General features: G+C 46.5%; 1 protein-coding gene across 4 annotated transcripts in view; it reads left to right on the top strand.

Annotated features, from left to right (window-relative positions):
• The first annotated feature begins 9,828 nt into the window (after positions 1-9,828).
• PTGFR (prostaglandin F receptor) overlaps positions 9,829-12,531 on the top strand; it is a 37,551-nt gene continuing 34,848 nt past the window's right edge. For 2 of the 4 annotated variants that reach the window (XM_048861140.2, XM_075131709.1), the window contains exon 1: positions 9,829-10,625. The gene's annotated coding sequence lies outside the window, so the exon portion shown is untranslated. Of the gene's footprint in view, positions 10,702-11,827; positions 11,966-12,531 lie in introns of those variants that run through there. The other 2 variants (XM_075131708.1, XM_048861141.2) reach the window with 2 other exon arrangements.

Genomic DNA, 12,531 nt, shown 5'->3' with positions numbered 1-12,531 from the left:
AAATTGTTATTGATAGTATTTATTTTACCCTATTGCCTCTAAAACCAGGCAACCCTATTACCATGGGATCAGCTGTACAGACCACTGAAGGAGAAATTCCAACTCACTCTATGTACTAAGTATTTAATGCAGTATTTCTGAAATGAGTGCACACGAGAAGTAACTTTGCTCTATTTACACAGCCCTGGAACTTATAACTGTCAAACCAGCACAGAATTTACAAATGGTAGTTGATCTTAAAAAGGGCTATCATGAATGGATAATTCTTTAAAGAATTTTGGTTTTTGTTTTTGTTACAGTATTTTGTACTTTTGAAGACTTATGGATTGGTGACATATTGTAGTAACAAGCTAAATACATTTAGAGCAATATTATTATGTACTTTCATATCACTGGCCTCATTTCCTGACAACATATTCCAGACATGAGGTAAAATTAATTTTTGATGCAAAGTCAGTCCAGCCTTAGGGCAGGTCTGCACTTAAAATGCTGCATTGGTGCAGCTGCATCACTGTAGCTGCACCGCTGTAGCACTTTAGTGAAGATGCTCTACTCTGACAGGAGAGAGCTCTCCCATCTGCGTAGTTAATCCACCTCCATGAGCAACAGCAGCTATGTTGGTGGGAGAAGCTCTCCCGCTGAAATAGCACTGTCTACACTGGCTCTTAGGTCGGCATAATTATGTTGCTCAGGGGTATGGATTATTCATACCCCTGAGCAACATAGTTATATCGAAGTAATTTTGTAGTGTAGACCAGGGCTTGGTTGTTTCAGGAAATGATGTAGTGAATTATCCTTCACTGGCAAATTATGTAAAGTAAATGTCTCTTTTAAAATCAGGATGCAAAGCCCAGATAAAATCAGACATCCATGTATTGTAAAGCACATCTTATTTTTTGCATACTATTAATAATTCTAAATGGATTAATTGTATTTTTTGTTTTTCTTTTTAACAATCGACGTCTCTCTCTTGTTGCGGAACTCTGGACCAGGCACCAAGCTGTGCATCACTCAAACCAACTGTGGTGAGCAATTGCTGGGACTGCCATCCACTGTTTACCTCGAGGAGATAGAGGACCCATAGATTTCAGAGCCATGCCAAGGAAGGGTGGTAGGAAGTAGCCATGGAGAACCAGGCATTAGTCTGGTTATAGTGCTGAGAGATGAGTCAGCGTGTTTCGGTAGGATCCCAGGTGACCCAGTGGCGGGACTACCCGCCACTGTTGGGGCCCTGGGCAGAACCCAGAGGAGTAGGGTGGCCCTGGGCCCCCCTATCTCCTGCTGAGAACCACACCCCTTGCGTGGCGTCCTACTCACCCTGGGCCAGAAGGCCTGTGCGTTATCTGTGGCTTGCCACAGCCAGAAGTCTGTGAGCCCCAGACTCTCTTGTTTGCTGTCTGTAATGGCCAGGAGGCTTGGGCTATAGACTGCTCCCTGCTCTGCCCCACCCCAAGGGGCAGAGGTCCAGACTGTAGTCCCTATCTGCCCTAGCAAAGAGGCTAGACTAAAGATGTTTTGTTACTCTGCCCTGCCCAAAGGGCCAGGGAGGTAGACTGTTAATTGTTGTCTGCCTAGCCAGGAATCTAGGCCAAAGACTGCTAATCCCCTGTAATTTGACTGTTTGATGGAGTGAGGCAGAGTGGCCTCCCTCTGAGCCTGATTGGGAGGGATGGCCATAGAACACTACACAGTCCAAACCTGTGTTCAAGGTCATCCCAGGATCTATCAGTTCCTCTCAATCATATGGCAATACCTTCTCCACCCAACGTCAGTTTCAGACTGTGGTTGAACGTCCTGTGATTAGTGGTAAAGTAGGAGGAATTTATTTTTGCTGGATTCAGCTGGAATTTATGTTCCTTTGCCGATCTAATTACAATTTCCAAGTCCTCATTCAATCATTTTCCAATACCTCTATTTCACAACCTAGGATGAAGCACAATAACACCTGCATACATGTACACAGTTTATTTCAAGCCACCTGGCAGTCCAGAGGAGTACAGTAGGAAAAGAAGAGAACTTCAAACTGAGTCCTGAGGAACTCCCACCCTGAGTGGCCTGGTCTCCGAAAAAGTACCATTTAATCTTATTTTTATTTTCCTATATGATAGGAAATCTCTTATCTAAAGGTACATTTTTACCACAGATTCCCTTCTCACTGAGTTTCACTAAGAGCTTATCATGTCAAACCTATCAAATGCCGCACTGAGATCCAGAAAGGCTCTTATTGATGACTAGTGGCTTTTGTTGGAATCCATCAATACTAGTCTGACAGAAGGCCAACAGTAAGTCCATAGCTGAGTACAAGAGCCTGTATGCCTTTGGGTAGGTTCTATTTTCCTTTCTTTTAAAAATCACCATAGAAGCCTTGTTTGAACCATTCTTTCCATTGTCTTTCAAAGGTGACTTGAAGATACAGGGTGATAGCTTCCCAGAGAAGTGGCATCCTTGCCAGTCTTAAGAAGAGGGACAATAACTGCTAACTTCCACCATTTAGGTATCTTCCCTTTTAACCATGATTCTTTTATGATTTGTGATGGAAGGCACCCCTGTATTCACACCCTACACACTTTGTACAAGGCATGCCTTGAGATGTATCATTTGAAAACTCATAATTTGCTGATCACTAATATCATGGTAAAATGCATGTAGCAATATTATATGAAAAGTTATGAACATAAGCTTAAATCATGACTGAAGTGTGTTTTCCAGATAAGTCTGGGGAATGGCTCAGTTTCTCCAAGACAAAGGGCAAGCTGATGCCCCAACCAGGTGTCAACAAAGCTGATGGGTCATCACCTATAAATCGGCCATTCTTTGGCAAGAAAGGGGGGCAGGGACAAAGAGATCTGCCTCTTAAGCAAAGAAATAGCTGAGGTCTCCTTCCTTCACCAGACACCCTGTCTCTTGGTTCTCAGAAGGAAATGCTTTTCAAAGAGGGACTGAAACTATGAAAAGGAGGAGCAAACACCCCAAGGAACCTCTCTTCCTCTCCCTGGTCATCTCATTCTTCACACCTGAGAAGACAAAGGAAACAGCTACTGAACACAGAGGGAGGGGTCCTGACCTGAAAGTTTGGTCAGTAATGCTGTTGGAAGCATGTGGTGAGAAACTTTGCCTTGAATCTAATATAGTTTGTTAAGCAAGGCACTAGAAAATGTTTTTAATCTTTATTTTAACTATTTCTGACTTTTATGCCGTATTGCTTGCACTCACTTAAAATCTGTCTTTGTAATTAATAAACTTGTTTTATTGTTTTATCTAATCTAGTGTGTTTAAATTAAAGTGTCTAGGTAACTCCCTTTAAGGTGGTAAGATGGTGTATATTATTCCTTTAAGGAAAAACAGATTTAATATATTTGGACTGTCCAGGAAAGGGTTGGACAATATATAATATATATTTCTGGGGGGAAATCCAGGACTGGGAGTGTTTTTGGGTCACCCTGCACCAATGTTAGTGAGAGCCGGAGTATAACCCAAGTATGGCTAGCAGACTGCAGTTACACACAGATACTCAGAGTGTGACTTGCATGGTGGAAGGCTGTTTGTGAGCAGCCCAAGTGGGAGCTACTACCAGCAAGTAAGTCACCCAAGATTGCAGGGCAAGGGTGTCCCAGTTCCTCACTGGTCTGGATTGCACCCGGTATTTCACAGATGCCAAACTACCTGGCTTCAACCTTCTTCCTAAAGTGAACTATATGCCAAACTGAAAGCTAGTCTTACTGAATAATAAATAAACAGAGCAGAAATGGAGGCAGATGTTGTGATTTTTTTGACTTGTCAGTTCCTTTAGAAGAAACCAGAATGCTATCAACAATGCCACTCATAAGGAGGCTTGGAGGATTGGAAAGTGAAGGAATACATTAATTTTTCAATGGATTACATCACACAATGGTATATATAGTAGTGAATAGCTGATGACCTGGCTAAAACTAGAAGATTGGAAATTCAGGTTAGAATGAGAATGGTTGAGGATATTGATGCCCTATGAAGGGAAACATTAGCTGAAATAAATGGTTCAAAGATGAAAGATCTACTGATTTGATCTCAAAGTATCTTAGACAATAACATCCACGGTCATGAGATTGCAGACAGAGCGCACTGCAGGAATGAAAATCTATAGAGGTGAGACCAAGGTATAGTCACTCTGCAAGATGTGTTGGGAGCAGACCTTAATACCGGTCTATGGTTTTGAAAGTAGTGTAGTTTTAGCTGTGTCAGTCCCAGGATATTAGAGATACAAGGTGGGTAAGGTAATACCTTTTATTGGACAAACTTCGGTTGGTCCAGTAAAAGATATTACCTCGCCCACATTGTCGCTTATGCTTTTGAATGTAATATTGTAAGGAAAGTGAAACTTTTTGGATTGGACACCTTGCAGCAAGGACCCTGTGCCAGTTGCCAGATTCATTCTTGAACTGCGTAGTGTAGCCCAGTATGCCAGCTTACCTCTATTATAGTCACTGCTTTGCATTATATTCTGCTTTATTATATTCAGCAGTAATGCAAGGAACATACAGGCTTGTATCCTGTAAGACATTGGCTTCAGCAGTTAGCTTGAGGCCTATAAACTTTGGCATAGATAAACTTAGGTAACCCATAAGTTTTGGAGAACTGAAAGTAGAGTGTAGGGAGGAATTTTGTCCATAATGACATCAGCCAACCACAGAACATGAACTGACATTGGCTTCTGGAAGGTTTTGGACGGAACATCCAACCGCAAGAGTGCCAGGGCAATGAATTGATGTATATGATAATGGGATGAAATCATAAATACACTAACATATAGACACTTACTAATATTTAGTAAACATTAATAAGGGGAGGAAATACAAATAAGAAAGAGGGGAGAAACCCCTATTGAATATGCATTAGATATGGTAACACCAGCGTAACATATTATGAAAGTGGCATCCCAGGGCAGTAGGAGAGAGAGATGTAGCACTTGGAAGGGGCCAGAATGATGGCCGCTGGTGAAGATGAGGAAGGTGACGGTAGATAATGGCTAACATTTCAGGTTGTTCTGCAAGGGATGTTGTGAGTATGGATGTTCAGATGTACTTTCTGTATTATCTCTATCTACCTTACTGAATTAGAGTGTGTGTGACTTTGCTAAATGTATGAATAAATTTTTTATTTGTAAATTTGTTTGTAAATTTTATTTGTAAAATATAGTGTGAGTATTGCACCTATGCACATAGGGGTTCCCAACTACATAATAATTTTAATAATACTGGGCTTGATCTTGGACAAGAACCTGTTAACCCTCAAAGTGATAACTGGGAATAGTCTACTATGATGATTACAGGACACACAACCACCACCACCACCACCACCACAAGGCTAGGTGCCTTACTCCCATTTTGTTTCAAATTCCTTTAGTTTCTCACCTAAATATCTTGCTTTTTCACTTGAGTTTATGATTCATGCTGTAAAAGATGATCCTTTATATAAATGACTCTACCTGGGTAACACTAGTTCTTAGGAGATGGGAGAGCCTGGAGAAAGCAGTACTATCCCATGGTCTGCGTTGTGCAGGAGGTCAAACTAGATGATCTTAATGGTCCCTTCTGACCTTAAAGTCTATGATTCTATAGAAAAGTTTGGTGACCCTTCATGAAAACAGATACAGTGGGATTCATTCATAGTCTAGGAGACCTTGAGTCTTTTCTGTCTCAAATGTTTACAGGCCAAATTATGTGGTTCTCAATCAAAGGAATTTCAATGAGAGTTTGGTTTGATTAAGGACTACACTATCTGACCACATGATGTTAACACCACCACATTTATCTTGATTATGTTACATCAGTAGAGCAGGCTCTGATTAAAGAAGTATGGGGTCCTGTGCGTTATGGACATTGCCGCTCCCACCTTCCTTAAACTAGACAGAGCATATGATATACAAGACAATTTCCGCCTTAGGCAAACTTCAATGTGCTGCCCTCTTTCTATCCCCTAGAACAGAGGTTCTCAATGGAGCCGGGGGTGGGGGGTGGATGGAGTGGCATGCTGTCTGGAGGGGGGCACAGCAAGTCTTCTGATGGCTTGGTGGTTATCGTAAAAGTTGGCGGGGCTTGCCAAATGCCAGGTCCCAGTGCCACTTACTCAGGTTTGGCCCAACTAACCTCTCCAGCATGATGGGAGGAGGTGGCAGCTGGGCCAAATTTGAGTGAACGGTGTTGTAACCATATGTGGGGTTGCAGTGTTACTCAGGTTTGGCCTGGCCAACCCTCTGACATGATGTAGGGGCAGCTGGGCCAAATCTTATATGGATTTGTGACCGGGCGTACAAGGATGCAGCATCACTCAGTTTTGGGGGGTTTTTTTTGTTTTGTTTTTTTTTCTGGTGGTCCAGGCTCCTCCTGATATATTCTAGTATCATCCCATGCAAAGAGCAAAAGAGATGCTTGGAATCTTGTAGAGAGTAAGGTTAAACATGGAAGACAACAAAAATATAATAATAAACTAACAGACCACACCAGAAATTTAACAGAAGCATTGAAGGTAATGTATATACAAGAAAACATACATCTCAGTCCAGAAATGATTCCTTGTCCTGTCCTTTCACTATCTGGATTTTGGATGCTTTGCTTGGTATTTGGTTAGTTGACTGAAATTATCTGAGTAAGTGGAAATGCAAGCTGTCATTTTATTATCACATATTTCTTTTACCAACCTCTCTATTTTTGTCTTGCCTCCAAGTATTCAAACGCGTTATATCATGCATGGAGCAGGGAACATTTAGCCAAGGTTTCCAGCCTGGACGAGAAACCAGACAACTGCTGTGCACCTTCATCATTCTTGCACTGGCTCACAGCTTCAGGAGCTCAAGGATCTAAAATAAACAATACAAAACAAACAACTAAGAAACAAACAAACAAAACCTTTTGGCCCAAATTTTACTCTCCAGTTCACACAGAAATGCTGAAGTCAACAGGAGTTCTGTGAATGCATCCAAGGGCAGAATGTAGGGTTTCTTTTTCTGGCTTTTATGCAAACCAGAGCAATACTGGGTCCCCATTAAGCCTCTCCACACAGCTCTTGCACCAAAGGCTTTTCTTTCAGTCCTATCTGTGACTGTCTTTCAAATACAGGTATATGATGGCTGTTTGTCAAACTGCTTGCTGATAGAGTAGAGAGCCATCATCTGGTCCTTGGTGAATAAGAGGTTAATCTCACCTCATTTTGCCTCTCTTCTTACACAGGTGACCATGGGAGCCTCATTAAATGATTGCTTGGAAGATTGCCTCTTGGAAGGCAGGGCTATAGGTTTACAGTTAAACTGAGAGTGTGAACATGTACTGTTTCTCCTTGTTTTGTTGTTGCGTGTTTTGATTTCTGGTTGTAAACATAAAATGCCAGCTTCTCCCTCCCTATTAAATCAATAGTTTTAATAGTAAATCAATATTTTTGTTGACCTCAATGCCAATTAACACCAGCTGAGGATCTGGCCAACTACATCCATTTATATGCTCCCCCCTCACCCCAGACAATACCATTTTAATCCTTGGACTCCATCACTTCAGTTTTCCCCTAATCTAGCATGATACATCACTTGCAGTAGCCTACAGAGGAGCGCTGGGCTGTAAATATGCCTTCCCCATTCACCTGTATGTCTCTTTACAAAGCCTGCCTATCAGCAATTCTGAATCATACAAAGCTGCAATGTTGTGGTTTCTGTGGCTCAAGCCCTCAGAGGTACAGCACTTTCTGCTGCTGCTGTCTCTAGGGGACTGCTTCTAGTTGACGTTCTTTTGCTTGCACTGCTTCTTGTCTTCACTGTTCCTATTTCTGTAAGAATTGAAATTTCACTCTTTCTGCCTTTGACTGAACATTGCCCTTTTCTGGATGAGCTCTATAAACCTATACTTCTTTCCACCCTTGACTGTATTTCTGCAAGCAGTAAATGTCTCTATCTTAGGGTTTTTCGTCTCCTCTCTTGAGGACTATGAGGGTATGTCTGCACTTCAACCTGGGGGTGCATGTAATTCCCACCTAGAGGAGACATACTGGTGTCAGCTCTCATGGAGCTGGCATGCTAAAAGTAGAGTGTAGAGGCAGCAGTGCAAGCAGCGGGAGGAGCTAGCTGCCCCAACTATGTTCCTAGGGTCTTGGCCTGGCATGCACTCCAGTTGGCTAGCGTCTGGCGCGGCCACAGCTACGTTCTATTCTTAGTGTGCTAGCTGGGAATCACATCCCGAACTCGAAGCGTAGACATACCCTCAAGGCGTTTATCCTCCATAATAGGAGCCAGATCCTGAAAAATGTTGACTTCACTGGGAACTCTCAGTGCTCAGCACCTAAATTAAGATTCTTTAGGGTTTATACAGTTTAGAAGTATATTATATTCTGCAGTTGGCTGTGAATAAAAACCATGTATCCTTGACAGAGGCAAATCAGCAATATATAAAGCCTGCCTTTTGCAATAGCAGCCTTACTACCTGCAGCTACCTTTCTTTTGAATTGTCATTTCCTTCTTAAACAAGTTCTCATTACTGGTGTCTTTGTTTTTATGGGGAACAAGGCTTTAGATATTAAAAGTGCTGGCAAAATTTGGGCCTGAACTACATGAGAATGATTTTTTTAAATTTCTCTTTCACAAAGAATGGGGCTATGCAGTGTCATCAACTTTTTTTCTTTTAAAGAGAACTTTCCACTCATTTCAAGGGGCAAGTTTTGCTTAAAAACTAATGGCATGATACCGCTAACAGTTTGTAATTTCAAGTCTTCATCTCAGTTTATGACTTTGGAAAATGTTGAATTGACACTTTTTTTCTAAAGTTAATAAAATTGGATATTTTATTATATTTTTAAAAAGAATTTCCTGGAATTTATTGGTCCTAATCAGCTCAGAATCAAAATGAAATTATTTCTGTTGTGGTTGCAGTTTAGGTCACTTTAGCTAATAGGCCTGTGTCTAGTTCGACATGCAGGTTAGCTCCAATAACACATGACAACATCACTGGAAGCTGCTCATTCCTCTGGGAAGTTGTGGGAGGAGTGGGGACTCCAGGAACCACCACTACCTCTTCTAGGTAGCTGAGGAAGGAGAGGGTTGGGGACCTCCATCTGCTGCTGCCACATTTCACTGGACCACCCCTCATCTTGCCTGGACCAAGCTGCACCTATGAGGGGGACTGTTCTGCCTGGGCCTCTGGATGTGTAGAGGGTCACCTGCCAACACCATCCTGCCCAATGGAGGGCTCTGTGTTGCCACCCCACCCACCTTAGGGCCTATGCTGCAGTTTTAAGAGGTGCATCCATTGACAGGACCCTCTTATAAGGTGGCAGGAGGGCGGCCTTTGCCCCTCAGACTCCTCTGTTTAGAGGGGGAAGGCCGAGGCCTCCCTGCTCCTGCATGAACCCTCCCCCCTGCCCCCCAGCAAAGGAGCACCGGGCTGGGAAAGAGAGGCCCCAGTTCTCCAATGAGAAATGCCAGGGGTGGGCCAGAGTATCCCCCTGCCTGAAGCTGGCTCCTGGCAGACTCAGCCCATGCGGCTGGGCAGCTGAGAGGGGTGGGTGCCCCTGGCTGCTGCAGTCCTGCCCTGTCTATCCAGGACTTTGAAGATGTCAAGTGCTACATATTTGTCCGTGATCTCATTAAATCAGCAGCCAGCAGAAATAAACAAGCAACATCTTGCTCATTATTAGTGCCAAGCTCCATGGAGACGGACCAGATGTATCCATGAGACCACCCCCCCCCCCCCAATTCAGCGGGAAGAGGCGGGCGGGGGCTTTTATTTCACACTTCACTGCTGCAAAGGACCCCTCCCCAGGTGCGCGGCTGGCTTCGCCCGCCCTGCCCTAACCCCCCTCCCCCCGCGTGGCGGGCTGTTTGCGAGGGGGGGCGCAGGCAGCGTGACGTTAGCGCCGGCCCAGGCGGAGGGACGGCGTGCGAGGCTCGGGGTTGAAGGGACGCGGCAGGAGAGGAGCCTCCACACCCCGTGCGATGCGAGGGGGCAGCATGCGGCCAGCGGGGCGGGCTGTGCGCGCCGCGGAGCGACTGGCTGCCGCAGCCCCCAGCGCCACGCAGGGGGAGCCTGGAGCTGGGTGACCGGCCCTGCTTGCACTGGAGACGCGGCCCTGCTTCGCTTTCCCCACAGGGCCGCTGCTCCGCGTGGCCAACTTTCCCCGGCTGGCGCGGAAGCTTCCCGCCGCTGCTCAGCCCGGGGAGCGAGGGGCTCCGGTGGGAGGATCGCTGGGAAGCCTGGCCCGCTGCTGACAGGTTGGCGACTTCTCCTTCTGTTCCAGCCCCGGCGCTGCGGGGCTGCCAGGAATCCCCCAGCAGGGCGCTGGGGTTGGAGGGGCAGGACGGGAAACCAGCTGCTGCCAGGGCTCTGCACAACGAGGCTCAGCTCGCCGCTGGCAGCCGGAGACGCACGTGTCCACGGGGGCCGTCCCGAAAGCCCCGAAGGTGCCCTTTAAACGAGCGGTTGTTGCAACTTCTCTGGCTGCTGAATGCGGCTTCTGCCAGGCTCGCTCGCTCTCCGGAGAAACCCATCTCCGCCGGCCGGCTGGCTGCTTGAGCAATGCTCGCTTAAAGTTCAGAAAGTTGGCGGTCAGAGCTGTGTGTCGCAAGACGTGCGGGGAAAGTAGCGGGGGAAAGCGTCGAGCACCTGGGCTGAGACGTGAGTAAGAGGTGACTGGTCTTGTTGTTGCCCGAAGTGATTTTTCACTCTAGGATGATCGCTCTCCCCTTGGCTGGTAAGGCAAAGGCTGAACTCCCACCCTGGGAGTTGTGTGTCATGGGGATCCCTGTGACTAGGCTTGCCAACCCTCCAGGATTTTCCTGGAGGCTCCGGCAATTAAAGATTAATTTTTAATTAAAGATTATGTCTTAAATCTCCAGGAATTCGTCCAACTAAAGTTGGCAACCCTACGGTGTGACTCACTCCACCATATCCCGCAGAACCATAAACGTCAGTTTAAATATAGATAAAATGAAGCGATAGCGGGAAGTTGCGGCGTGTACCCAACCCGCGATGCAGGCTGCCGCTGACAGTCTGTTTTTCAGGCGCTGGATGCGGGGCAGTAACTCGTGCATACTTCTGAATAGGACCAACGCTAACAAACTTGAGGGAGCAAAAGGCTGAGCTGGTTACTCGGGATGCACTATTTAAAAATGATGATACTTTGCATTCACTTTCCCCTTGATGTTTTCCAACATTCGGATTCGCTCACTGGGATTTAGACATGATTTCTGCCGCTCGTAGCGCTTCATGGACACAGGGCAGCAGATTCCTCCTTGTCCTCCTCCAGTTGGTTTCTACTGCCTAATCTAGCCCATCTTTATCTAGCGTTGTAGTATAGGGAGACTACACAGGTTCGTTGTATTTTGTCTAATTGCTGGCCTGAGCCTGCCTTGCGTGAGTCGTCCCTGCTCACCTGACTTCAACAGGGCTCTGTCTTCAGTGTGGGAGGTCAAGTAAGCGCACAAGGGTTTGCAGGGCTGGCCCTGCCTAGCAAATAATGCCAAGAGGCGGTGAAGCGGCGGAGAGCCCTGGGATCCAGGGCAGAGGGACGCTCCCGCACTTCGGAAGTCCTGCAAAGAGGCAGGCGTGAGGACTTGCGGGGTGGGTTGTGCGTGACTCTCCGCCAGAACTGATCGGCGGGAGGGGGAAGAGGAGGATACGCAGTGGGCTCTGCTCGCCCTCTCCCCTGGGGAAGGGCACAACGGCGGCTGGCTCCCCTCTTCATGGGTACCTGACGCCGAAGGCAGAGTGGGAAGCCCCGAAGTTGATCCAGCTGGAGGGAGGGTGGAGAGGAGGAGTGGGATGTTGGTCGATCTCTTTGCGGAGCCGGCTGCAGGGAGGGAGGAGAAGGAGGGAAGGTCTGGAGGAGCGCGTAGAAACTTTTCACCTTTTGCAAACTTGTCGGTGTGCGCACAGCCCGAGCTGCTGCTCGCGTGAGAGGCAGAGGAAGGCGCCCAGCCGCTTTATCGGTGCACGATCCTGGGCACTCAGCGCAGGTAGGAGTTTAATATTAGGGTCTGTTTCTGTAATGCAAGAAAAATTCCCCCTCCCCGCTTAACAAAAGGCAGCGTCTAGGCAAACGTACACTGCTGTCCAGTCTATCTCGGTTTATTTGATCTTTATCTGTATTTAAATGGCTTTGCGAGATTCACTTTTGCAAAGGAGAGGTGGACGCACGTAGGTCCCCCAGTTTGCACTGAGAGGCGCACTGAAGTCCTGCGGCTGCTAGAGTGTGTTCCCGTGCTTTGCACGGGGTTTAATCGCAATCGGAGCGTGGCTGCTGCTGTTGAGCTGCAGTTGATTGAGAGTGGCCAGGCCGATCGCGGACGGTGCCTGGAGGAGGCTTGCTGCCCCTTGTAGGGGGATGTTGCAAGCAGGGAAAGTGGTGCGAATTTGCAGGGGGATTTGCTTTACCCAGTCCCGCCTTGTCGCAGGGTGATTACTGTGCTGCGGCTTGCATGGGTCTGCCTGTGCTGGGGCGCAGAGGGGTTTCCCCTAGAGGTGTGAGTTATCTGCTGCCCCAGTTGAAGTGAGAGACTCTCTCGACTCCTTCCTTGGGTGC

The sequence above is a fragment of the Caretta caretta genome, chromosome 8 (genome assembly GCF_965140235.1).
Source record: "Caretta caretta isolate rCarCar2 chromosome 8, rCarCar1.hap1, whole genome shotgun sequence".
Classification (NCBI taxonomy): domain Eukaryota; kingdom Metazoa; phylum Chordata; order Testudines; family Cheloniidae; genus Caretta; species Caretta caretta.
The sequence above is the reverse complement of the archived record's forward strand: the minus strand, read 5'-3'. Positions and strand labels throughout refer to the sequence as shown.